The following is a 27469-nucleotide window of genomic DNA, read 5'->3' on the forward strand; positions in this document are numbered from 1 at the left end:
ATTAGTCCTGATGTGGTGGGCACAACACCTAAGGTAAATCACATTGACTCTTATTAGGACCATGATAACCTCAGATTTTGTGCATTATTCATAAGGAAACCAAGAATGGACCTCTTTTATACCCCTAAGACAACCCCCATAAGTTGTCTTTTATACAGTTGATTGAAGAAAAGTTACACTCCCCAAGGGCTGTACAGGTTATCCTGGTGTAAGTGTTTAGGACAGGTGAAATGGACTGTTCTGTAGGAGCTCCCACTGAACAAAAGGAAAGCCAAGGACAGCTGTCTTTCACTTAGATGAGTAACTCTTACATGCATTGTATTGTATTGCATAGTATTACAAGAAACAGTAAACAATTATTTCGCAGTCATCCTGTACAGGCTACTTACGTGAGTTTTCTCAGAAGACATCTATGCAGTAGCCAACCTTATCATTGTTGGGAAATCCTGTTGGATCAGATGGACAGACATTTTTGAGTAACGTTTTTTACAAGAATATATGGCATCTTTCTTCTCCCTGCATTTTGTGGTACCATCTAAGAATTTCAGTCAAGGTGTATAAAGTTAATGTCTTCCTGAAAATGCATGACAAGACATCTGTGGAATTGTTCCAGCCGTAGCTCAGCTGGCTTGCTGGTGAACATCCAGCACAATTTGACATAGAGGGCAGAAAGAGAAGAGAGAAGGCATTGCTCTGCCTACTCATTAGCACTACCTGATATGGGGAACTTCCCGTTACGTAGGTATGGGAGGTTATGTTATCATGCAGCACTCTCCTTCCTTTCATCATCAACATAATTTCAGCTTCATCTTCAATCTACATTGGCAATGAATATTCTGAATCGTGGCTTCCCATTGAAGTCTGCAGGAGCATTTCCCTTGACCCCACATGGTTTTAGTGGGCTCTAGTTTGAACCTTTTGCCTTACTAGGAGTAAGATTTAATAAATTGCTAATAGGAGAATGAAGTGTTTCAGCAATGGTAGGACTGCTTTGTTTTGGTTTATTTTTTCTGGAGGAATCCAAGCAAACAACAAAATATAGCTTCTATTTCTTGCATTTCTGTTTAAGCATTTACCACTTGGAGCAAAAAAGTTAAACTATAGCACAAGAAAAGAAACTGGTCTTAAGTTGTAATGCTTCTTATGTTTAAAGGACAGTTTCATTGCTCCTCCAATCTTTAATAAGGGAAAAAACTCATATCTTTCTGTTTGCTTTCCACTAGAAGTATCAATCTCTCTTTGATAAAGAGTTACAGGCAGATCACCATACAATTCACCTGAGATACCATGTTGCAGCTTTCATCCCTCAAAGAGATGGGAGCAAGGGAGGAGGAAGATGAAATAATACTGATTCTTATACTGCAATTCTGGTATCCCAAATGTAAAAACAAAACAGTAAAAAAGGAAAATTTTATTGACGCCTTTGGTTATTTTTGATCGTTCACTGTGAACTGGGAAACAGCAGGATAAAAAATTCATTCTCATGTTGCAGATAGTCCTTCCAAATAGCCTTGGTTATTAGACATAGGGAGTGACTAACTGCCACATCCTGCAGAAACAGAAATTTTCCCTATTTTTCACAGAAGTTGAAGAGCAAAAACCAAAATATATAAGGATAATGGTTTGCATGTCTAAAATACCTTTCTCAAAACCCCAGTTCTATGCATCCTGGAAGAGTTATATTGGAGACTGATAACAGAAAGATAGTGTTGGAGGTGGGTAATCATTTCATTCAGGGAGAAAACACTATTTTGGAAAGAGAGGATAAAGGACTTTGTAATCTTCAGATACTGGTGGAGCTGGAACAGTAAGTAACAAGGAGATCTACATGGCACAGTGCCTCTTCTGGAAGAAGTCAAATAAAAATGAATGCAGTAAGCTGGACTTCTGTACTGTTCTCTGCCTAAAGTCATCATGGAAAAAGAAAACAGCTCTCGGAGTGATGTTCCTCTGTTACAGGTTGTAATCAGCCTGTAGGATCATCTGGGCAAGAGTGTTGTTTTCCTGTCTGACCAGGGTCTGTCTGGTGCACACGTGTGGCTCACGCACAGGTCTACTGAAAGCAGAAGGATGTTAACTTTCCCTCCTTTCAGCCACCATCAGCCAGAGGGGCACTCTCTGGTCACACAGCCCAGCTGTGGCTGCATAACGGCGAAGCCCTCCTGCACGCATCCTTTCTCAGAGACAGACCCAGCAGGTCTGCCTGGGCAGGTATCTTTCTCACTGTCTATTCTGATAACATTTCTAAAGACACGGTTTGGGGTGTACTGTGGACTAAAGGGCTTCTTCCTAAAGTGTAGGATGCTTTGTACTTCTTTTCTTCGGAAGTCCTTCCTCACCTGGGTTGTATCAGTCAAATTCTTTCTAGAGATCTCAACTGAAGCAAGTCATGCCATTAAATACCACAGAAATGGATTATAATTTACTCCAGTGAAATCTGAAAGCTCTGAAGAAGCTACAGCTTCTTATTGCTGTACAGTGACTCAGCTGCCACCAAGGATGAAAGAAAATAGGCTGTGTGATGATTTGCTGCAAAGCGGCTATGCAACATTGGATTCAACGCAATACCCTAAAATGCCTGTTTGCCTGTATAGCCTTCCTGTTCAGCTTCTCCATCTTGCTCTCTTACATTGGTTTCCTCCTGCAGCTATTGCACTGTATGGTGACACTGGAGTTCACAAAAGCTTCAGCTCTGATGGGGTGAATGCAGAGTATTTTCAGTGAAGGGTTTCTCCCTGAGGAGCACACTGCTGCCAGAGTCGAGCTTGTCTTCAAATCTGAAGGAGCATTCGAAACCAGACCACTTTCTCCAGGTGCCTAACTAATGACAGAGTTGCTCCTGGGAGCATGCTGTGGGATACGTTGTGCTGTGGATTGCTTCCTCTTGAGGAAAAGATGAAAGCAAGCAAGTTCCTGTGTAATGAAGGATTTGCTGTTTGTACTTCATGCAGTGTTGCCTAGATACGGTAACGACTGATTTCTTTAAAGCACAAATAATCTTACACACAAAAGAACATTATTAAGGTTGCACAGTCAAGTACTCAAAAGATAGGAAATACCAGAATCCAGATTGCCTGGGAAACCTTAATTCAGCCCTCTTTTGCTGAATATACTAAGACACTGTAATTACATAGGACCCCTGCTTCATTAAGCACAAATAATAGACAGTACTCCAACAGTGAGCAGTTGTATATTATATTTGGCTCTTCACCATTTGCTGTATACCCCATGGCCTTATTTGCCTCATATTATTCAAACACTGCTGTAAGGTAGAATTATTCATTTCCTCTAGGGTGTCAGAGTGCTTCACAAACTTTAATTCATTCAGTCTCACAAAACTCAAATTAACTGCTTTTTTTTTTTTTCCAGTAAGAAAACCACCACAGATGATGTTTAAGGTCAAAGGTTTCCAGCAGTTTGGGGTGTCAGTCTGGGAGATGTAAACCAGAAGCCTTCACAGCACTTTGAACTACATGTTCAGGAACAGCGTCTGTTGAGTATAATTTCAATTTTTGCTTCCTTTATGTGTAATAAAAGTTTATCTCTAAACACATATAGTTTTCATATACATATAAATATAATAAACATAATTCTTGACATTATAATAATGTATTTCTGGTCTATTCTGTTCTGAAAAATACTTTGAGTTCATATTTTCTGAGTCAGTGCTCATCATACACATTTGTCATTGGAGACTACAAAATGGCATCGTTGATGCCAGAGATGCCTTCCAAATGCCTTGAAGACTGTCTATAATGCAATATTCTGAAGGAGTAGTTTTAGCATAGAAATTTCTCGTAAGATACTACCTTCAGATAATGAGTTTAATTGTGGTTATATAATTACTTATATATTTATAGAGATTAAGGTCCAAAGGTGAAGATATTTTTTTAAATTGCTAGCCACCTTGACCACAGGGTGTGTTCCTCAAGCTGTCAAGAGAAGACAGTTCTGATAGTTACACATTTATTAAATACAGGATGTGAAAAGGAACCTGTGGAAGGATCTTCCCTACCAGAAGACGTTCAAACCTTTAAGACGCCATAAAATATCATGCTTTTTTTCCTCACTGCTAAATACCATCACCCTGACATAATTCATTATCTGAACAAAAGTAGTTTCACCTCTTCTGAGCCTCCATTTATTTGTGAAATACAAGTACAGCCATTGAATTGTTTCTATTGAAAAAAAATTTTATGCTCTCTATATTTTAAGAGAATTCTATCCGCCATCTACACTGATAGAGCATAATCTCCTTTATTACGTAAAATCACCTATTCTACATAGGAAGTTCTGCTCTAAATTTTATGGCAAGAGGAGTTTCCTGACACCTATGAAACCTACTCTAATGTGTATTTGGCTGTTCCCTTGACAATCTTGCATTTTGGGAGGTTTTGGGTCTGCGTTTTCCATAATATATTCCAGAATATCTGTGCCCATGTCAGAAAATTTTAAGGAAACAAAAGAGGAGAGTGCAAAGCCACCTTTACACAACTGCACAGGCCACAGTACCCTGCCATAAAAATATATTTGTCTTTCAAAGACATGGCGAAAGGGCTTTAGATGCTTGCTGAGCAACACAACAGCCTAACCATAGTTTTGATGTGCCTACTGTTAAAAACAAAGTTATTTTGCAACAAAGAGCTCTGAAGTACTTACGCTAATAACAAAGTTTTATATTTGGATCAGACACTAAACTGAGAACTGGACAGTTGAGAAAGGACCCGAACAGGATTTTATGATATGTTGAAACTGTTTGGGGTTTTTTTTGTGGTGAATGACCTATTGAAATAACTGTGTGGAAATATCTCCAGGATGAAATTTCTTCTTCAAAAAGAGAATGTAACTGCAGCCCTTGGAGTCACATGAGAACATAAAAGTAAAGTTTAGTTCTTTCTGGTTTGCATGTTGGCAACGTTAATTGAAAAAATTGTTAAGTGAGATGTAGGGACCTAATTTGAATTCCTATTTGATTTGAATAGAAATTGGATCAGGCACGTATTTAACAAATCTACTAGTGATGTATAAACTAGTATAGAGCTTTATTTGCTGCATATCAGTAAAAATCTTCTCTTGTTTTTTTTTGCTCAGTTATGAACATGTGAATTTGAATACACCTGTTACAATGTGTGTGGCTAGATTCAAAACTCTCTGATACCATCACCTTTTTGACTATGACTTAGCTTTCTGAAATAGTATTCTAATAATTTATAATTTTGTCAGCTACTACGTCTTTTCATAACTTCCAGATTCCACTTTGTTCATTTTAGATGTATCATTCGGAGTTCATTTCCTACAACTTTTCTAGGTAATTCACGTAATCATGCTTTGATATAACCTTCACATAACTACCCTTTGTTTGGTATATCCTTTCTGATTTATGCTCCTTTAACAGCCAATTTTTGAAGTGGAAATTATGTTCTTACTTCTACAACTCAGCTCGGTGCCAGGACTGGGCACTGTGAATCCGAGTCAATATCACAGCTGTTGTGCACTTGGAGGAGGTGCTGCCTACTTAGAAGCTGCATAGCAGTGGCCAGCAAGTAATGCATAGAATGAAACTATCGTGTTTTCATGTCCACTAGCAGGGCCCCCCTAGCCACTTCCGTGCTGATGTGACTGCTGAGGTATTAAATTCATCAGCAGCTCATTAAAGAATATTTATTTGGTGGGAAGTCTTTGTGTCTTGAATTTTACTCCCATACTGAGATAAAAGAGGATGGCGCGAATTCTTTATGATCCCAATGATCTTCAGATAGCAACATCTTCACGTTTGGGATTACTTCTGTTCAATCAGATAAGAGACGTAGAGCAGCGTAAGAGGATGCTAGCAGAGCAGTTACAGGTGGTCTGCTAAAGACAAGCATTTATCTGTTCTTTAAATCTGATTATTTAAATCTGCACCTGAGAACGAGGCTGTATCTTTCTCAACTTTGCAGGGATTTTGTTAGTGACAACTGAGAGAGATGATTTCGCCAAACTGGAGGTGTGAATTACTCCCATAGCATCGCCAGCGCTTGGACTCACTCAGAATCATAAAACTGTGAATGTTGCTTAAAGACACTTGTTCCCTGTTCTCCTGAGGTAGCTACAAATTCAATACCACTTCAGTAATGTGGATGTGTGAGGAGGTAGAGAGAGAGGAGGTGGGAAGACAAGAGGTAGTCAATCAAAAATAATGAATTAAGAGATGATTGCAGGATAAATATTTTCACCCTGCAGCTTCAGAATAAAATACTGCAGTTTGGTCGGACTGTTCACAGGTGTATTCTCCAGGGCAATTTCAAATACGTTTACTGCAAAAATATTTAATTGTTCTTGTACCGTCTTTGACAAAAGCAATGAAATAAAATGAAATGTCAGTCAAGGACCTAGCTGGAGAAGACTGAAAGGAATATTCAAAAGGAATTTTGCACCTCTGAGATTTATTTCCAAAGAACATTATCATGCTTGAGAAATATTTTTTTTCTTGTACTACATGTTTTTATCTCTAGACAAAACTATTTTTAACACAAAATGGACTATTTCATTGCTTAGTACAAGAATGGTTCAGGTTCATTCTTACATTCTGTCTTCAATGTATGCTTCTTTTGAAATAATTGACCATAATTTTACATCACCTCTTTTAAAAGGTACTGGATATTGTTTTCTTTTGAGTATTCAGGTTTTGTTCTTTTTTTTTTCCCCCAGTATTTGTAATCTCTGTGAACCAATTCTTTAAAAGTTATTTTTGAACACTTTGCCGGTGCTTATTTGTCTGAGCTTTATATCCTCCAGTTATGTTTCAGGCTCTCAAGCTGTATTGCCGTAAATAGTCTTTTCTTATCTTTATCATGGACAATGCATTTTGTCAAAATGTTTTTTCAAATAAATCCTACACTGTACAATGTCTAATTTACTTTGTTAGAATAGATACCAGATTTCAGTAAACATCAGACAACTTGTTCTCACAAACTGGTACTCAGAGGAGCTTATAGTATTTGAATTTAAAGCTTTCAAAATCCAGTTCCCTCCTCTCAGGCTTTAGATTGAGTTGGATTTATAGATTTATAACATAAGAACTGAACAAAAAGCCCACCAGGCCTTGGCGCTTGACACATTTCAGCCTTGAGAAAATAGAGCTATAAAAAGGACAACAGCACCATCTAAGAGGAGGTTCACACACAGCTGTCAGCTCTAAGATGAGCTGTGGAAAATCCATTTGAATTCAGTCATTTCTAAGACAGGAGTTTTCAGCTAAGCTGAGAATATCTGCAGATATTTGACTATACTTTGTAGAATACGGCTCTTTAGTGCCATCATTCTGTGTTTTTACTTCACTTAGGGCACTCTTTACTGACTAGCACAGGATTTATTAAAAAAAGGACAGCAAAAAAAGGCACAATAAATTTTGCATCACCCTTGAATTTCCTCCTCGTCTTGACTTACTTAGATTTAAATACATAAACGTAAGTTAGTTTGTTAATGATAGTTTGAAGATCCATCCCCTTAGATAAGCAGCCAAAATGTACTTTAAAAGTGGTTAGGAAGTTTGTCAGGAGAATTAGGTCTACTGAAGACCTCTGGTGTTAGTCAGCATGAATAAATTGACCAGGTTTTGATTTTGTGGTAGACGGGGTAGAATTTTGGGAGAGACAGTCATTTTCAAAACAGATACAACTTTGAAAGACTGTGTGGTTCACAGGGACAAGGCAAGTATTGTACCTGCAAAAATCAGTATAAAAGGAACATCTGCCACATTTCACCTCTGTGGGGTTTCATGTTCAATTTGTAAAATCTTCATTCGAGCTAGTATGGCAGAGGGATATGGCGGTGATGTTTCTCAGCATCTGCCAATGTTGATGGTAATGCAGAGATCCTTTTGGCTGCTTGATATGGCAAAAATTATACAGAACCCTTAGATCATGGAAACGTTGCTGTAAAGTGACTTCTAGATGACATGTAGTAGACTGTCACTAACACTACATTCATTCAGCTGTGGTCTGAGTTTTGAAAACCTGCAGGGATGGAATAACATTTTTCAGCATTGCATTTTTTCACTGATGATTTTTTTCCATCTCCGGATTTCCAACCTGAACATCTCAAGGTTCAATGTCTCCTCTGGCCTTCTTGTCATATTGATTGCCACTACTAAGAAGACTTTGGATCTGTCATCTTTGTAGCTACCCTTTGGGTAGTTGCTGCCTGCTATGAGAACTTCCTCAGCCTTCACTGCTACACTAAACAAGTTCAGCTGCCTCGGCTTCTTCAGTTAGGCAAAGGTTTGTAAAGTAACAAACAACGTGGAAAAAGACCATTCGTTTGAAACCACATGCAGTAACTGATGAACAAACAAGCCTGAAAAGTCTGAGAAAACCATTAACTGAATTACTGTAAATATACTATAATCTAAAAAAAATGATTATAACTAATACTAGAATGTCTAAAAGATTCTATTAGCATCAGATACTAATTGCTTTAAGTGCTATGAAAACTTAAAGTATAAGAATTCCTGAAGCAACCATTTGTCAGTCAGTCTATTTAACACAGCAGTTGTAGCAGTCATTTCCAAATGAAAATTTTACAGAAGGTATGAAATAAGATGCCCAGTCCTGTCCTATTCAGACCTTCAGAAAGAACAGATTTCAGCATTAAAAGGCTCAGAAAAGTCATGAAGCAAAGAGGCTAAACTTCTTTAATCCTTTGTTCATTTTGTTAATTCCTCTCCTTTGGTCCCTTTTCATCGAAGTAGAACTACAGCATGTTATATCAACAGCCTATAGCAGACAACATATTACTACAGGTTGAAGTGTCATTCTGATGAAAAGCACAGGTTAAAATCATCTTCCTGTTTTTTTCTTCCGTTTCAACCGAAATTTTTCCAGGGAATTACATGAAGTAGGAAAGGTGTTTTGCCCTGATAAAGACAATTCTAAGTACATTTTCTACATGAAAAGGTATGCAACTATAACTGAAAAGTGGCTTCTGTGACCAAGCTACCTTTTCAAAGTCATTTTGCATTTGAAAGGTGGATGCCCCAGATTTTTTGCCTTTTAAATAAAGGAAGATAGGGTTTTGTGCAGTAAAACTTATCTCTTCAAAGCTGAAAGCTGATTAAATGTAACAGTTTTAAATTTTAAGAACATCTAACTTGTAATGAAAGTCTCTGTTACTCAAAGAAATGCTAAAAGCTGAAACACAACTTAAAATGTGATAAATGTGGTAAATAATCATCAAGGATAGGAATAGATGGCAAAGCAACTGAAGTCATCTACCTGGACTTAAGCAAAGCACTTGACTCTGTCCCACACGACATCCTTATCTCTAAATTGGAGAGACATGGATTTGATAGGTTGAATTGGTTGGATGGTCACACTCAAAGTGTTACTGTCAATGGCTTGAAATCCAAGTGGAGACCAGTGACAAGTGGTGTTCCTCGGGGATCAGTACTGGGACTGGTGCTGTTTAACATCTTTGTCAGCAACATGAAGAGTGTGATTGAGTGCACCCTCAGAAAATCTTCCAGGGACACCAAGCTGTGTGGTGTGGTTGACACACTGGAGCGAAAGGATGCTATCCAGAAGGACCTTGACAGGCTTCAGAGGTGGGCTTGTGCGACCTCATGAAGTTCAACAAGGCCAAATGCAAGGTCTTGCACATGGGTTGGGGCAATCCCAAGCACAAATACAGGCTGGGTGGAGAATGGATTGAGAGCAGTCTGAGGAGAAGGACTTGGGAGTGCTGGTGGATGAACAGCTCAGCATGACCCAGCAGTGTGTGCTCACAGCTCAGAAGGCCAACCATATCACGGGCTGCATCAAAAGAAGAGTGGCCAGCAGGTCAAGGGAGGTGATTCTACCTCTCTGCTCTACTCTGTGAGACCCCACCTGGCGTCCTGCGTCCAGCCCTGGAGAGCTCAACACAGGAAAGACATGGAGCTGTTGGAGCAGATCCAGAGGAGAGCGGCAAAAATTATGAGAGGAATGGAAAACCTCTGCTATGAGGACAGGCTGAGAGAGTTGGGGCTGTTCAGTGTGGAGTAGAGAAGGCTGCGGGGAGACCTGATAGCAGCCTTCCGGTACCTGAAGGGGGCCTGTAAGAGAGCTGGAGAGGGACTTTTTACAAGGGCATGTAGGGATAAGACAAGGGGTAATGAGTTCAAGCTGAAAGAGGGCAGACTTAGATTAGAAAGAAATTCTTTACCCATGAGGGTTATGAGACACTGGAACAGGTTGCCCAGACAAGCTGTGACTGCCCGCTTCCTGGAAGTGTTCAAGGCCAGGTTGGATGGGGCTTTGGGCAACCTGGTCTATTGAAAGGTGTCCCTGCCCATGGCAGGGTGGTTGGAACTAAATGAGCTTCAATGTCTCTTCCAATCCAAAGTGTTCTATGATGCTAAAATACAGGTTTTTTCCCTTTAAGTTTTTTGAAAAAAAATGAGGATGAAACAGCATTATCCATTCACAGAAGACCTGTTGTCAGCGGGTGCAAACGCTACTGTCCTTCCTGAATATTTTGGTTTTTTTTTAAGAGGGTAGAGCTGAGATTAATTTCTAGTAAGTGTAGCTGAAAAAAATTGGAAGGACGGGAATGTCAGGACAAGCAATCATTCTGTGTTATGGATGGAAGAAAAAATAGAAGCTCTTCATAGTTACACTGGCAACCCTCACAATTCAGTGAGGGAGATGGGATAATAAATGGGCAGATAGCAATACGACATAGTAAAAAGAGAGAAATAAATGACTGAAGTAAGAATTGGGATAGGACTAACTGTATAGTCAAATGAAAGACTTATTTCCTCTGTCAAGAAGACTTAAAGTTCAGGCTTGAAGAGTAAGTCAAATCTCTCAGTAAAAAGTGCTGTAAGAACAGGGTGAGGTGGTCTTTCAAATGTAAATTTTCATTAGGAAGGTGGATATCATGTTTAAACATAAATGCTCTCACACATATCTTGGAAAATTTGTGTAAAGAAGGGGAAATTGGGTGAGAGCTATTTTCTGGAAATATAATTATCGTATGTATTCTTTATGTTGTGTTATGCATAAATTTATTTTATGTTGTATGTTAGGTATTATGGCAACTTTGAGACAGAGCATGTTTGTTGCCATAAAATTTGAAGAAAAAGACATCTCTTGAATAAATTGTGCAGTAGGCATGCTGGGTTTTTGTCTCATCACAGTCTGTCTGTCATCTCCTCCAACAGCATCAATCTTGGACAAAGAAGGGAAATTGGTAAATATACATTGATTGACAGCTTTGCACTTTTCAACTTTGACTAGTGGAATTCCCAGGATGCCTGAGTATGCACAGCAGGCTTGCTGATTTTCTCACAAATAACCTAGCAAAATCTCTGCAGTGGGCTGGGAAAAGAGGCTGTGAGCAGCTGCATGCTCTGTCCTCAACAGAAGATGTTGCAAAAAGAGACAAACAGGTGAATAATGAAATGGTTGTTTCATAACCAGCCACACTTGGGCATTTTTGTTATACGTATAAAGCTATGTCATATGTAAATTGAGATGTGTCATTTTGGGATAATATAAAAATACTGACTCAGCTGTCAGTAAAAATTTTTTTTTTTGACCAGAGGTTTCTTCATCAAGGGAACTAATTGGATTGTTCTAAGCTGGACCTTGGGAGTGAACTAATACATATGCTGTGTAAAACAATCTTTTGACCTAGCCCTGAAGCAAACAAGAAAGCAAACCAACCTGGCAGTGTAGCTGTTTTTGAGGGTGACAAACGGTCACTTACATTTAGTTAAAACTGATTTTTCCATGAACAGATGACCCATCAGTAGCTCTAGTAGTGAAAAATTATTTCTATTTATTGAATGTATGTTATAAAATCTGTACTCCTCTGATACACAAGAGTATAAACGTAAAGTTCATGTTGTGAGGACTATCTGTGGCAGTGAGAGCAGCAGCTATCCAGCACAGGACACAGTGACAAATACATTTGTTGCATATATAATATATGTAATAAATTTTAAAGTGGTGTTCTCCTTTGCATGGCCCGGCAGAGAGGGCATTGGTCTGGAAACCATTGGATGCAGGTACTGTTCCCACATTTGCCAATAATCAGCTGTTGAAGGAATAACTCCATTTCTATAGCTAAAGACGACACATTTTGATAACAATTTCCTATTGCCATAGGAAGATCACAGACTTTAGAAATTAATCCAGTTCATGCATCAACTCTGTAACTTTAGGTGGAAATGGAGAAGACCTTTCTCCTGCAAATAAATAGAAAATTTTATTCTCTAACTTCATATTAAAAAAACCCAAACTAAATAATTACATCATTTCTGTTAAAAACTTACCTAGTTTACATTGACACAAAGATCTCATTCATTCCATTATTCACTTTGTGTGTTTCATCATGCAGAGAAGGGAAAATAGATTACTTGACGGGTTTTTTTGATGAAAAGCCTATGCTAATGTCATTTGATGTGCTTTAAAAATAACTTTTAAGCTTTGATGAAATTTATTCCAAACAGAATTTTAACAAAATATATTCCTCAGCACTTATCTAATTTGTTAAATTTGTAGCCTCAGAAGTTGCAGTGCTCTTCCTGATTAACGATCCTATTTTATATTTCTTTTCATAACTACAGGATTATGGGTAAGCAAATCCAGATCTCTCCATCTTTTTCTGTCCTGAAACATCCAGTTGCAGAATGGATCGTGTCCTAAGGAAGAATCTGAAGCTAGGAGTTACGTCCTCTATGTATTTCTTTGAGTACATCATAAAATGTACTAGCAAAGGTAGAGGTCTGGTGAAACAACATACAAGATGTAGCTGTTTGTAGAAAAGCATGTCGAGCTGCCCAAAACACATGGACCACTGGATTAGGGGTTGGGAAGAGTCACAGTGTGGTAATGCAAGTTAAGTAAAGCCTCTGTCTGTCTGAAGGACAGAACAAGAAAGGCTCCACCAATCCTAATTTGAAAAGTTGGTACTTGACAGTTTGGTGAAGCCCAGATCAGAATCAGCAGCACCAAAATGAAAGAAGCTATCATGTTTTTCATGAGGACATCTCCGGGTCCTGAATTTTCAAGCAGACTACTCAGATGAATGTTAATAAATGGATTGGAGTTTTCTCAGAGCGTGAACAACATCCTCCCTAGTTTCATTTTCAGATCTGGTGACACAATCCTGAAACTGATTGCTCCATAAACTTTATAATCAACATTATATTCACCAAATATTTGCGGTAAAACTATTACCACTATTCTCATGACAATCTTTTTTCCCGCACCTTTAAATCTGAAAACTCTAAATAACACAAAACAGGAAATTTCACAATGCGTTGTTCAGGTAGGTGAGATCTATTCAGGAAGGAGTCTACACCACGCTGCTTTGTGGCTACCTTTACCGTAACTCGCAAGTATCTCAGTTGGTTTAATACAATGCATTTCTTCTTTCTTGCCTCATTTAAGAGCACAGTAACTCACCGCAACTGTATAAGAAAACACAGCATAGGACACAACATCCAATTGAAATTAGACTCATAGAACCTAATTACCTGTATTAGAGATGGCTGACAAGTATAGTAGAAGTACTGTGCTAGCTAGTATAGCAGGATGAAAACATCAAAATTTCATAAATTGTCCCCATGCTGTCATGTTGCAGACCTCCAGAAAAATGTTGTTGTAAGCTAACAGTGAGCAGGATATTCAACAAATACACAAAATAAAAATTTGTATTTCCATAGTGAAAAGAAAGTGTGAAGTGTGTGGCTATAGTTACTGGAACATACTGGAAAACACTTTTCCAAAGCAAAATTACGTTTGCAAATGAATGACGTGATACAGCATAAATGTTGAAGCCATAGAGGCAAAATAGCAGTTTATATGTATTTGCTGTTTTATTTTATGCCTTGTTTTTCTAAACGTCTTGAAAGTGGTAAATAGTCCTGGATTTAAACTAGTCTTGCCATTTCATTCCCACCTGTCTACAAAATTATAGCATGGATGTCAGTATCCCTCAGGTGTCCGTACTGGGAGCAGTACTGTTTAATATTTTCAGCAATGACATACACAGCGAGATCAAGTTTGCAGATGACACAAAGCTGAATGGTGCAGTTGACACGCCAGAAGGACAGGATGCCATCCAGAGGGACCTGGACAAGCTTGAAAAGTGGGCCTTTGTGAACCTCATGAGGTTAAACAAGGCCAGGTGGGAGGTCCTGCATCTGGATCAGGGCAATCGCTGGTATCAATCCAGGCTGGGGGATTAAGGGATTGAGAGCAGCCCTGAGGAGAAGGACTTAAGGGTACTGGTGGATGAAAAGCTTGACATGAGACACCAATGTGCGCTCACAGCCCAGAAGGCCAACCGTATCCTGGGCTGCATCAAATAAAGCTTTGCCAGCAGGTCAAGGGAGGTGATTCTACCCCTCTGCTCCTCTCTGGTGAGAGCTTACCTGCAGTCCTGCGTCAAGCTCTGGAGCCCTCAGCACAAGAAGGACATGGAGCTGTTGGAGCGGGTCCAGAGGAGGGCCACAAAGATGATCTGAGGGCTGGAGCACCTCTCCTGTGAGGACAGGCTGAGAGAGTTGAGGCTGTTCAGCCTGGAGAGGAGAATGGTGCAGGGAGACCTTATAGCAGCCTTTCAATACTTAAAAGGGGCCTACAGGAAAGATGGGGAAAATCTTTTTAGCAAGGCCTGTTGTGATTAGGCAAGGACTAATGGCTTTAAACTAAGGGAGGGTAGATTTAAACTAGATATTCTATGATTCTACGATGATATTATTTCAAGTGGGGAAAAGTAGTGAGAAAACACTTTTTTACTTACAGGGCTTTCTTAGTTTCTTAACAGAAGAGAAAAGAATAAAGGCGTGAACATACCCTGCACACAGTTCCTTGCAGGACATCTCATCTCCCTAGAAAGACTGCACCCCACTTTGTTCTCACATGTCCTCCAAGGCTCATCTTAGCTAGCTAGCTGACCTTCTCCAGAAACTCCTCCTTCAGGGCTCTTATGGTCCTCTCTGCCTTCATGCGCAGCTTTAGTGTATCTTTATTTGCATCCAAGCTCTGCTCAGGTCCTGCTAAATGGAATTAGGAGACAGGAGGTGTGCATTTGGAGTCCTTCACTCAGAGGAGGGACTAGTGGCCAGTCTTAGGTCTGGATGAACTGGATAAGTAGTCCAGTTGCCAGCACTCAGCAAGGGGCAACTCTATAAGGAAGGACTGGCACAGGTAATCAACTGCAAGAGGGCAAAGGATGACATACCCTGGATGAGCAAAGTGCCCTTCTACAAGCAAGGATAGCTTGCACCTCCAAGTCCTTGAGGAAGGTGAGAGATAATTGTGTGTCTGTTTAATTTTGCTAGAGGGTGTTCTGGAGAGCTCTGGACTGGGCACTTTTTTCTGGTTGTGACCCTTGATAATTCTGCTCAGAGCCATCTTCTCTCTCTCCCCATCTTCAGAGGTCATTCCTCCATTGCAGTTAGGCAGCACACACCAGTCCCTAACCTATGTTCACCCCGCGTTGCTGTGCAAAGGCTGGCACTGTCAGAGCTGTGACTGGGGTGCATTCCCTTGCTATTGTCTTCTGGCTGTGGGCTGGAAGCAGCCAGAGAGCCAGCCCAACGCTGCGAGCCCAGCGGCAAAGCGGTGTCAGCCCCACGTGAGCCACACTGAAACCACCCAAAACAGACCATACACAGACTTTTAATAAGCTTATTGGTACTGCAATGAAGACGTCTGGCAAACACTCAGAAATCAAGGCTTTCCAGGCCATACCCAGGCATCTAGTAAGGCTAGCATTGGAGTAGTAGAAAGCACGTATGTTTACCTCACTCCGTCAAATTTGCAGCCTGGCTTTCTTGCTTAAACTGCCAGTAGAGCTGAATATGAGTTAAAACTTCAAAGTTTTTTTCTGCTAACATTGTCAGAAGCTTTGGACAGAGAGGCCAAAGCTGGGTTGTGGATTCCAGGAGACAGCAATGCACCGTGGGCTTGGACACTGCCCAACTCCTCTGCACTTACCTCCCCCTGTCTTCCCCCCGTACACCAGGTATTTGCGATGCATGATTTTGTGGTCATGCTGTGTGAGTCAGGCAGAGCAAAAATAACAGAATTTCAATCAGGCATCAGTAAAACCTGGCAAAATTTGATGTCAGGAATTGAACTGTTTGCAAACTGAGGAGGAAAGGGAGAAAGTCCTGGTAGGATAAAATGTGATTGGAATAACAACTCTCTGCTAAGCAGCTAAAACACAGGCAGTGACTCCTGGGAAGTGAGAGAAAAAAATGAAAGTGAAGCAATTAAGACCTTTATTTCGCAGTTAACAAGCAAATATATGCAATACCATGTGCCTTTGCACAATCAAGTTCTAACAAGTTGAGAGATGTCCTTCAAAAAAGCACTGCCATACATTACTCATTGGGATGCACGATAGGAATGTGTTGGTTGTTCCTGTTTTTGAATAAGGCCAATGAAAATGGATCTGTGGAATGGGATGTGGCATGAGAGAACAGCACTCAGTTGAAGGAATTTTTTATAGTGGCATCTGAAAAGCAGTCTCTTACAAGCACAGCATTGCTTTCCATTGTTGGGTTTTTTAGATTTAATCACTGGTGTGGCTGCAGATTTTCATGAAAGAGTGAATCACAGAAGTCACACAAATGTTTAGTTTTTCATCCTTACTCACTTCACACTTGTCAGAACAGAGGGAGAGCTGAGTATTTGCCTGCAATGCTTTCCAGCAGCTGTATTGCTGTTGCAGCTCCATCCTTTCAAAAGAGCAGTTTGGCTTGTCCCATTGTCTCAGTCACTTTTCTTGTTTTAGGATCCCAAGGACAAGCAGACAAGAAGAAAGGTTGCTGGCCCTGTCTTCTTTCAACACAATGGGAAAACATAATTTAAAGAATATCAGCTAATTTCATCTCATGAAACATTTTGGCTTTGCTAATCTCTTTCTATGACAGGGAATGGAGAAACTTTACGGCCCTAAGTTAAGTACTGGATGAGTTAAAAATTCAATGTCAAAAGCAAACAAACAAAATGTAGTGACTATAAATGAAAGCAAGAAAAACAACAAAACTGTATAACAGCTGTTGATGTGGTTAGAAAAAACTATTATTCTATGAGAAACAATTAAATCAAACAATTAGCAGGAGGTTGGCATGAGGCACCTAGGTGAAGCCTAGGAGTATGGGAAAGCAAACAAGTTAAGCAGGTTTTGCTACTGTCTCAATATCCCTGAGGCACCTATGGATAATATTAGGCTTGCTTTGCTTGAGTTTCATTGGAGTTACATCAGAGATGCCAAAAAACTGGCATTGGACTTAAGGGAACCCTCCCTCCCCCACCCCAGACCTCTGTTATTGACGATTACAAAAACAGGGAAGCCTTTAAGAAATGTTTTCTTGCTCAGATTACATAAATGAGCAAATGCTGAAGAGAATTCAGTGGGAAGGCTGGTCTAAGGTTCGCTTCCCACATGTGGAAGAAAATCCTGACAGCTAGCTCATGTCTACTCACTTACTCATTTGGTTCAAAGTTTTCATCACTGCTACAATGATTGTTACTTCCTATTTCTCAGAGAGCAAGGTAACCATGCATAGGTCAAAATTATTCCAGCAGAGTCTAATTCAGATTAGATAAATTTGTTTAATATCTGTGCATTTGTGAAACAAAAGCAACAGTTCTTGTGCTCAGTTAAAAGAGAAAAGGCCAGTGAAGAAGTTTTAAATAAGTACACAGAGATATCTAATAAGAGGAATAAAAGAACAGGATAGTTTCAAAGTAAGATTTGCATACTGAAGCTGTACAGAGAGGAACAGTATTCACTGTGTACAGGGAAAAATATGCCTTCTGATCAACTCTGCAGTGTTAGATAGTCTAAGCACTCACCTCCATTCCTCATTATATAAGAGCAATTTCTTAATTTATTTTATATTTACAATCCCTTCTTTACTCCAGCATGATGTAGGATAAAATATGTAATGTTTATATAGGGTCTTCTATTCCATTGCAAGTCAATGTTTTCCTGAGTAATTTAAATATTTCTGTTATAATTTTGTGGACCTCATTCAATGTTTAATTCATATAAACTACAGAGTTACTTTAGATATACTTCCCATAGCCACACAAAAAAACAGAGCTATAAAGGCAAAATAGGGAACATACGGAAAACATGAAATGGAACAAAATGAAAAAATATACAAGTTCTAACTAGTGTCCATGTCTAGTGATTTGCCTACAGCTTCCTTGTTGTAAAATAAGTTATTTATGTCATTTTATTAGGGTTCAGCTAATGAACAGCTCATCAGGCAAAATTGCTGATCACAATGTCTTTGCAATACCATGGAAGAATATCTGCTACAGGTGTAGATTACTGGTCCAATGGTTCTGCTTTATACAGCCATTAGTGGTGGACATGCAGGGTCTAGAAAGGCTTAGCGAGACAGAACTCGAGATGGAGTCCCTAAGCTAAGTTCCGGTGTGAACTTGCAGGCATTTCAGCTCTTTCCTTTCTGTAACTCTCACTTCCCTGGTGTTTGGTAACCAGCTTCTACGTTAACCAGTTGGTTTTCACTTATTGAACTGCCTGGGTGGAAACAGCCAGGTGACTATCCAATCTGAATGTAACCAGCATCCAAGAGCCAGCTGGAGAAAGAAAAGACAACTACAATGTCCCTTTCCTGAAAATAGCATCCCTACCCTCCACTGTTTTTCCAGGTTAGAAGTGTTCACATAAGCTGATGCTACCCTTTAAATCACATTTTAAAATGAAGATCTTATGAAACAGAATAAGGCAGATGATGTAATTTGATGTTTTTGACTGTATTTGTCAGTCCATACACATAACCTCTAGTTATAACCCCCTGATTCTCTGCTCTTCATCTCCAGATTTCTTCAGACTGTATCACGGGGTATATAGGGCCCCCTTGACAGAAGCCTCATACTTAACCCATAACCCATTTTGCCTTTAAACGTATATGCATTTTTCACTCAACAACCCCCCTTTACACTGAAAGTTGTAGGAGGAGACAAATAAAACCTCTTTCTGAGATGTATTTCTGAGACTCTCCTTGCTCCCTAATAGGATGGGGAAAATTTCTTCTGCTTCAGGGACACAAGGGCTCCATTAACAACTGAACCACAAATTCCTCCATAGTTTTTGTGTTCTAGTTGTGCTGTACACCGGTTTCCCCATGTTTACAGCTGAGGTAATACCTGCCACAAAACAGTGCTATAAAGATAATAAATTAATGCTTATAAAGCACCAAAATTTCCCAGGAGGATTACATGTAGCAAGAACTTGAGACATACCAAGTTTCTTGTGACATTGTAATTGATTGTACAATGTTTTGTAAAATAAATTGTATTTTTCTGTCATGGTAATAAGGAAATTTAAGAGAGTATTTTCTGTCATTTCAATTCCTAGGATGAAAATTTCTAGATTTTTCAGGTTTCAGATGTCCTCTTAAAAAAACCCAACCAACCAAACAGAAAAAGAACAACTTCAACAAAATACTTACAATATTTCTCCGATCTTTTGGGAATGAACAGCCTAATTCTAATTTGCACTCCTGATATATTATTCTTCAACCTGTAGCTCAAGATAAGTTTCTGATACCATTAGCCAAAGGTTGTTTATACTTCAAAAAAAAAAAAAAATCATCAGAAGGTAGAATTCCATGGGCCCTCAGCACATTATCTGATACACACCTTTTTGCTGAGACTAGGACTATAGCTGCCTAGAATGTTCCTGGCAAGTTCTTGCCTAATCTTTTATGAAAACTTTCCATTTTCTTCACTTACTTTTCAAAAATCTCAGAAATTATCATCCCACATTTGGAAAACTTATTTAAATAATTGAATTTGATAATTTGAAAGAATGGCCTAAGGGTTTGGAGGTGCGTGTGGGGAAAGTCCAAGCAAATAAAATGTATTAGAAAGTTGATAAGAAACGTGATAATATTTTAGATCTGAAAGTCAGTCGATTTAAAAACTGGCTTATCAGAAATGCTAGAAACTGCAACATATAATAACAAAATCCTGTTGTATAAACCTTTAACAAAGACAGAATAAGTAATATCATTTACATACTAATCTGAAAATGGTATTGAATTTTTAAAAAACTTGGAATCTCAATTTATGTTTTAGATTATCTATTAAATATGGTGAAATAATTATTAGATATGAGGCTTTATAAAACAGTTATCTCTTTGCTTTAGGAAAAACACTTGAATTCAAGATCAGAATCAGAAGATAGAGATGACATTTTAACTAGGAATGATGTTTCCTTCTTGCATTAACCTCCGTTCCATTTTTATGAACCCAGAAATGCTATTATGGTAGATCCCAGGAAAAGCTGAAATACTGGTATGATTTTTCTAAAATTACAGATGAAGTTGTATCGTTTGCTAAAGGTTTGGGCAGAAATGCTAAGTGAGAGATAATTCACACCCCTCATAAATTATGCAGCTTGTTCTCAACAACGCTTAATCTGAGATGAAGCCTGCTGGTAGGGGTGGAATGTGCAAGCTGAAGTGTCTCTCCCAGCATCAAGTATGTAGGAGGTGTCTAACAAAGAGCCAGTTCTAGCAATGTTGGCACAGAGTGCCTTGTTCTGTCTAATTTTCCTTAATGATACAGTTCAAATTACTTGGAAGTTCATCCCACACATGATTAACTAGCACGTTCAGGACAATTAGACAAAGAGCAGGCTGTATTACAGTGCCTTACACAAAACTGTATTTCCAAGTTATAACACTTTTCTCCCAAGCAGAACCTTGGCCTTCAAGATATATCTGCACTGTCCTCAACATACTGTAAACTTATGACATTCATATTAATGTGTGAAAGGCACATTGCTCACCTGCTAGTTTATTATGCCATTCAAGGTGTGTCTTGCTAGTCCTAGCTTGCAGAAGCAGAGTTTTCATTGATATGCTACAGGGTGTTCAAACAGTTCTCACTGTATCTGCAAGTAAACAAGCACAAGTACAGATATAGATACATATTTTCACAGAAACACAGAATGGTAGGGGTTGGAGAGGACCTTTGGGGATCACCCAGTCCAACCCCCCTGCCAAAGCAAGGTCACCTAGAGCAGGCTGCACAGGATTGCGTCCAGGCGAGTTTTGAATATCTCCAGAGAAGGAGAATCCACCACCTCCCTGGGCAGCCTGTTCCAGTGCTCCGTCACCCTCAGAGGGAAGAAGTTCTTCCTCATGTTCAGACGGAACTTCCTATGCTTCAGTTTGTGCCTGTTGCCCTTTGTCCTGTCGCTGGGCACCACTGAAAAGAGTCTGTCCCCATCCTCTTCACACCCACCCTTAAGATATAAGCATTTATAAGGTCCCCTCTCAGCCTTCTCTTCTTCAGGCTGAACAAGCCCAGCTCCCTCAGCCTTTCCTTGTAGGAGAGATGCTCCAGTCCCCTCATTATCCTCGTAGCCCTCAGCTGGACTCTCTCCCAGTAGTTCCTCATCTTTCTTGAAGTGGAGAGCCCAGAAATGGACACAGTACTCCAGATGAGGCCTCACCAGGGCAGTGTAGGGGGGAAGGAGAACCTCCCTCGACCTGCTGGCCACACTCCTCCTAATGCACCCCAGGATCCCATTGGCCTTCTTGGCAACCAGGGCACACTGCTGGCTCATGGTTAACCTGTCATCCACTAGGACACCCAGGTCCCTCTCTACAGATCTGCTCTCCAGCAGGTCCGCCCCAAGCCTGTAGTGATGCATGGGGTTGTTCCTCCCCAGGTGCAGGACCCTGCACTTGCCCTTGTTGAACTTCATCAGGTTCCTCTCTGCCCAAATCTCCAGCCTGTCCAGCATATGATAATGCTAATCCTCAGAAGTGACAGTCACAGATTCTCTCTATGCTTTTTTTTTTTTAGAAGGATATCCATGTATCTCTTTGTATATAGTATAGGAACATCAGCTTTCACTTCACAGTTAAAATGTGACATTAGCACCCTTCCAAAACTTTACAGTAATGGAAACGTGTTCTGGCCAACACACCATCATTGTAGAGAAGTACTCAATTTTAAGTGTGCACAGTTAGCAAGGGTAATGAAGGATTGGGAAAAGCTAAATAAAACAAATATACAGACAATAGCAAGCACATGAATTACCCTGGGAGAGTACATTTAATACATTCTCTTCTGAAAGCTTAAAAAGTCCTGTTTATCCAGTTTTTGCTCCAGAGAGGGATACTTTTACATAGTAACAGGCAGAGTTTGACCTGTTAGTGTCAAGCCCTCCTTATTATGCATTTATGGACACTTCTGTATGTGATATGTGCATAGGAGAGGAAGGAATGGTTAATACACAATTTAGATAATCCCTGTCCCTGTGTCTCTTCCTTTAGTACAGGTCCTGCTATTTCTGATATAACAGGCATTTATATAAGCCCAGTTTAAACCTAACACACACGGCTTGATTTCATGGCAACTATTTTCTGCTTTGCTTGAAAGTACCTCTCCCATGAAGAATTCCTAGGAGCCAACAGTGCTGTCATCCTCTGACCATGTGGCACATGCTTCCAGGTTGCTTCAGGTATTTCCCCACCTGATGCACATGGTTGTATTGGTCACATTTGGATTATGGTTTGGACAGAACATGGTGCTCTAGCTCTTCGTAGGGAACTCAGGTTTTGATTTATTAATGACTTTCAACCTGCTTCTGACTGCAGTAGTTTTGGCTCTCAGTGTTGGTCTTGTGTCAAAGAACAAGCTTCAGTCAGTCAAGACTGGGCAATTTTCTTTCGCAGCATGTTCCAACTGCTTGCCTAAGTCTTAACTCTGGGTTTCCTCAACATATCTGTGAGCTTTGGCCTGTATCCCGGTCATGATTAAGTCTGTTATCACAGACTCCATTAACCTCAAAAACTTGTAAGACTGGATCTGCTGTCTTAGCGTAGACATGAATTGCTTTATGGGTGCATTTTTATGGGTCTCAGCTTTTTCAAAAACATCTCTGTATTTTACACAAAATATTGTACTCCCTGAACATTTCTGATTTCCATTGTCATTGTTAATTCAGGTATAGGTGACTGACTATGCTTTTTTAAGAGCAAGGCCATCAGTTGCCAGAAATAAGACCATCTTCTGACTAGATAGCACTCATCATTTACAGTTATGACAAGGATTGTTATTTAAGTGGCCACCAGTCCTACATGTTTCCAGAGAGTGTCAATGATGCTTTTAACTGATCCACTAAAGGCAATTTTTAGCTCCCTTTAATTACATTAATGTGCTTTTCTTAGTCGACATTCAGAGCCAAGAGCACTAGATAGATCTGAACATGAGCTGAAGCACTGGTGTGCAAGTGTCTGTAGAGATCAATTGCCAGTGTTTTCCCTGCCACAAGCACTGACTGTGCTTGAGGAAGAGTGCTTAGCTGTAAGGACACAAGCTGTGCTGTGCCATTTACTCGCAGGACTAGAGAAGAGCTTCTTACATAATATATTTAGCAGCACATACATAGCAAAATAGTCTGATAGTGATCTGCTTCTTACAGCCATGAAATTTAACTGGTCACGAACACAAGACACTGAAGAAGTCAGCTGGTTCCAGCCAATGTGGTCTGTAGCAGTCCAGTTCCAACACCCATTGCCTATTCCATTAAAAAGTGTTTAGTTTATATTTGTCCACAAAATGCTGCCAGTGGTATGGGAGGAGAGGGAGAGAAGGAAGAACTCTCATAGAAAGGTTAAGGAACAACACAGGGGCTACCAGGGAACCCCCTGTGGCCAAGACTGAACCCTGTCTCTGTTATCCTTGCAAGCTGTACTTGCTGGTGGGAGAGTTCAGGCTCCTCTTGCTCCCATGCTCTCCCTGACTCCCAAGTGACGTATTCTTTCTATTGCTTAATGAAAAGTAGGTCTCACACTAGTTATCACAGTCTAATAGTCAAACAATACTAAAAGATTACATCTGATAATGGTGTATCGAATAAAAGATACTGGTCGTGAGTCTGGTTGCGCAGAGACAGTGAACTAACAGCATTCACACTCAGGTTGCTGGTAAAAGTATTCACTAATCTTTAGGCAAGAAAGGATTCTTGTAATACCCTGCAGAAACAATGAAAAGTTTTCCCTTAAAATTACAATTTAAACATACAAGGTATCTAATCAACACATATCCAGTCAGCTTCAAACTGTTTAAGCCTGTTCATAAAAAAGTCATGCGATGATATTGTTTTTTATGTAAGTCCAAGTAAACTAAACCAGCATTCTTGCATTAACACTCAGTTGTTTGACAGGACATGCTTTCAGTACATCAGTCTTGGGTATTAGATGATTGGTATTAATTGTATTATTATCCTCTGTCTTTCTATTAGTAAAGCTTCAGATCAGCTTTTATGTCATTTTACTCAGAATTAATAGCTAGTTTTCAGGCTTGTCATTCTCTGGTGACATAATTCAGTCTTTCAAATATAGCAGAGTGTTATTTTTCTTGGAGTTCTGTGGCCCTTTGATCAATATCTAAAGCTTTAGTTTGATATAAAAAAGGAGTCAATAGAATCCCTTGCTCCCATGCCATGTCTCCTACTGAAGATTATGACACAAAATAAAAGCTTCTTCATCTAAATAACTACTCAATAAACACTTATTTTTACTTGTATGATTAGTACTTGTTATAAAAATATACCATTTTTTCTATCAAGTCAGCAGTGAGCAGTATCAGTGGAGGTTTGCTAATGAGAGCTCCTTGGTTTATTTTTCTCTTCCTCTTAACAGTGTGTAAGAGGTTAGTTGCAAATCAGATCTCATTCATATAGAGATTATTTTTTTCAGCAGAAGATGTTATGTGAACAAGATGTGAACGCTCACCCAGTTTTCTGTTTTAGGTGGGGCTTCATCCCACAAGTTCTGATTAAAGTAAATGCTGCAGAAATATGAGTTGTCCTATGTATTGTGAAAGTGTTTGAAAGTGTATACACAGCAAAAGCCTGAACATGAACTGCTCCAATATCAGGAAACCACCTAGTAAGAGTGCAACGGCAAATGAAGTTTGAGGTTTGGTTTTGTTATTTCCAGCCATTGCTTCCAATTTTTCCATTAGACCAAAACTATGTGAAGTCATTTCAGAGAGCTATGCCCTGAAAGTTGTGGTGAATTCAAGCTGACTTGTATTTCTGTGTCATTTCTGCAACTAGGCTACTGCGCTCAAGGATGCTAGATGCTCAAGTCATCTGTTTCTGAAGGTAGGAATAGGGTATTTCTAATTTACTACCTGCTTTCATAATAGAAAAAATATATAGTGCTTTGCTTGTGTGAAAGAATCAGAAGATTTAGTTCTTCTCTCTCACAGAGCAAAGTCCCAGTCCATTGAAGGCAGCAGGAGTTATGTCACCAACTTTGCTGAGACTAGAAATGCATGCTAAGCTGCAAGAAACCATCACCATCAGGGTGAGACCACAGTTGAAGTCTTTATGCTTAGTTACTTTGTTTCAGAGGTCAAGACAATTAAACTAATTTCAGAAAATTTTTTAAATTTTATAATTTCAACAGAAAAGGGACCGTTTAAATTGAGTATGCAATGTTTTCAATGTATATTTACTAAGTTTTTGTTGCTTCACAACTCATTCATTTCCATACATCCTAATATATCTTGCAGGCCTTCAAACATGTTTTTCTTCTGCTGTTGCATAAAAACTCAATTGTAAGATCCATATCGTGATTTCAGATGGTTTTGCATTTAGGGCTTGTTTTTAAGTGCTCACTGACATCAATTTTACAAAGGACTCAGGGCTGTAAGGTAGGACGCTGTGGCATCTGAAGGATGACTTGTTGGCCACGTGGCTCCTGGGTGTTTCCACAACTCTGTTACAGAATAGGCTGTGTAACTGCAGTTTGCCCAGCAGCCTGGCGTTAACAAGTCAGATTTTTGTTCATCAGTGTACAAGTAAAACAGAAAATAACTCAAATGATAACCATACAGCACTGTAAGCAAAAAAGACAGCAAGAAGTCTAAGTGTGATTAGCTGAACTTGGTCACGTACATGCTCCACCTGTCTTTTACAAGTTAAGCTAATAAAGCTGAACAAATAGATTATATAAATTTGACTAACAGCAATTCACGTCATTACTAGAGTTGAAAGTCGACAAGTTTTCCATCTGGACAGATGTAGCAAATATAGCAGAAGTCATAAAACCAGCCTAACTGTTTTTATGTAGGAAGTTTCGGAGAGCGGTTGTTTTCCATTTCCATAGAAACTGTTGCCTCACTTAGCAAGTGCCTTTCTCCACTCCTGGGGATAATTCAGAAACATATAGTTAATTGAAGAGGGGTCCAAGGGGGCTTTTACCACATTTTGTGATTTTCCCTGTTCATTTTACACCTCACAAGGCAGAGTTCCACAGCTAAATTTAAAAAATAATGGGTTTGAGTATTTTAGGGGGAAAAAACCCTGTTTTATGAAATGTCAAAGAGAAGGAAATAGAGATGAAAGAAGAAAAACAGCTACAGCCAACTGATGCATGCTATTGACAACTATATCACGTAAGATTTTCAGTCAGAATTAGTTTAAACTGACTTCGAGGTTCGTTACCGGTTCAACACAAAAAAATAACATAACGCTAACACTTTCTCCCAGAAGAGTGTTTCTTTGCACATATTTCTCAATGTCGTACTTTTGTCTTCTTTTTTAGCCACTTTACATTTTTTATGAGGCTTTTTCAGATTAGAGTAAAAAGTAAGAAACCTATACCAGGATTTATAAAAGAAAACAGAATCTTAAATACCATTTAAAAATTGTTTGTAAATCATATGAAGGGTGGTTAAACTTAAGTGTTGCATATATAAATGACAAAGTCACTTCCTCATTTGAAAATGCCTAAATCTACAATTGTAATTAGTGTGTTCTGAGAAGATAACAGGACTGGAGGAAGGAGGGGCAGTGGAAGGATCATATTTCTGTGTGGGTGGACAGAGAGAGGGCTGAGAGAGGTGGATGATGTTTTGAACAGTTTTGAATGAGGAGGGGGAGAACTGGCAGGGCAGACAGCTCTCTTAAATGCAGGGTGGCAGAGAAGACCCACATGGGATGCTGAGCAAGACGTAGGATTCTGAAGGGTCCAGGCATCTCCAGAGGTCTGGGTAGGAGAGAGGACTCTGAATAGTTTCAGAAAGAGATTTCTGTAGCACACTATGGATGTGTTTGGTGGAGAAGCAAAGACAAGGAATGCTCTTTCTTCCCTCCTTTCCTCATCAGCTTCCTCCTTTCCTGCTCTTCCAGGGTGTAAGAATGGTGCTCCCCCTTCCTCTTCTCCTAGCAGTCCTTTCTAACGAGGCACAAACTCAAACCGTCTTCTTGGGCCTTCAGGACCTCTTGGCAAGGGCAGGGCTGCAAGGGCGGTTCTGCTGCCATGAGTGTGTTCAGATAAGTGACACAAAAGGGCAGGAGGATCTGAGCAGGACCAGGGGCTGTGCGGGCAGATGGTAGGACATCTCCTTAGGCAGGGCTGCAGCAGGCAGCTTATGCTATGCCCTAAGCCACCGCTGCACTCACCTATCCT

The sequence above is a fragment of the Opisthocomus hoazin genome, chromosome 2 (assembly GCF_030867145.1).
Source record: "Opisthocomus hoazin isolate bOpiHoa1 chromosome 2, bOpiHoa1.hap1, whole genome shotgun sequence".
Taxonomy (NCBI): domain Eukaryota; kingdom Metazoa; phylum Chordata; class Aves; order Opisthocomiformes; family Opisthocomidae; genus Opisthocomus; species Opisthocomus hoazin.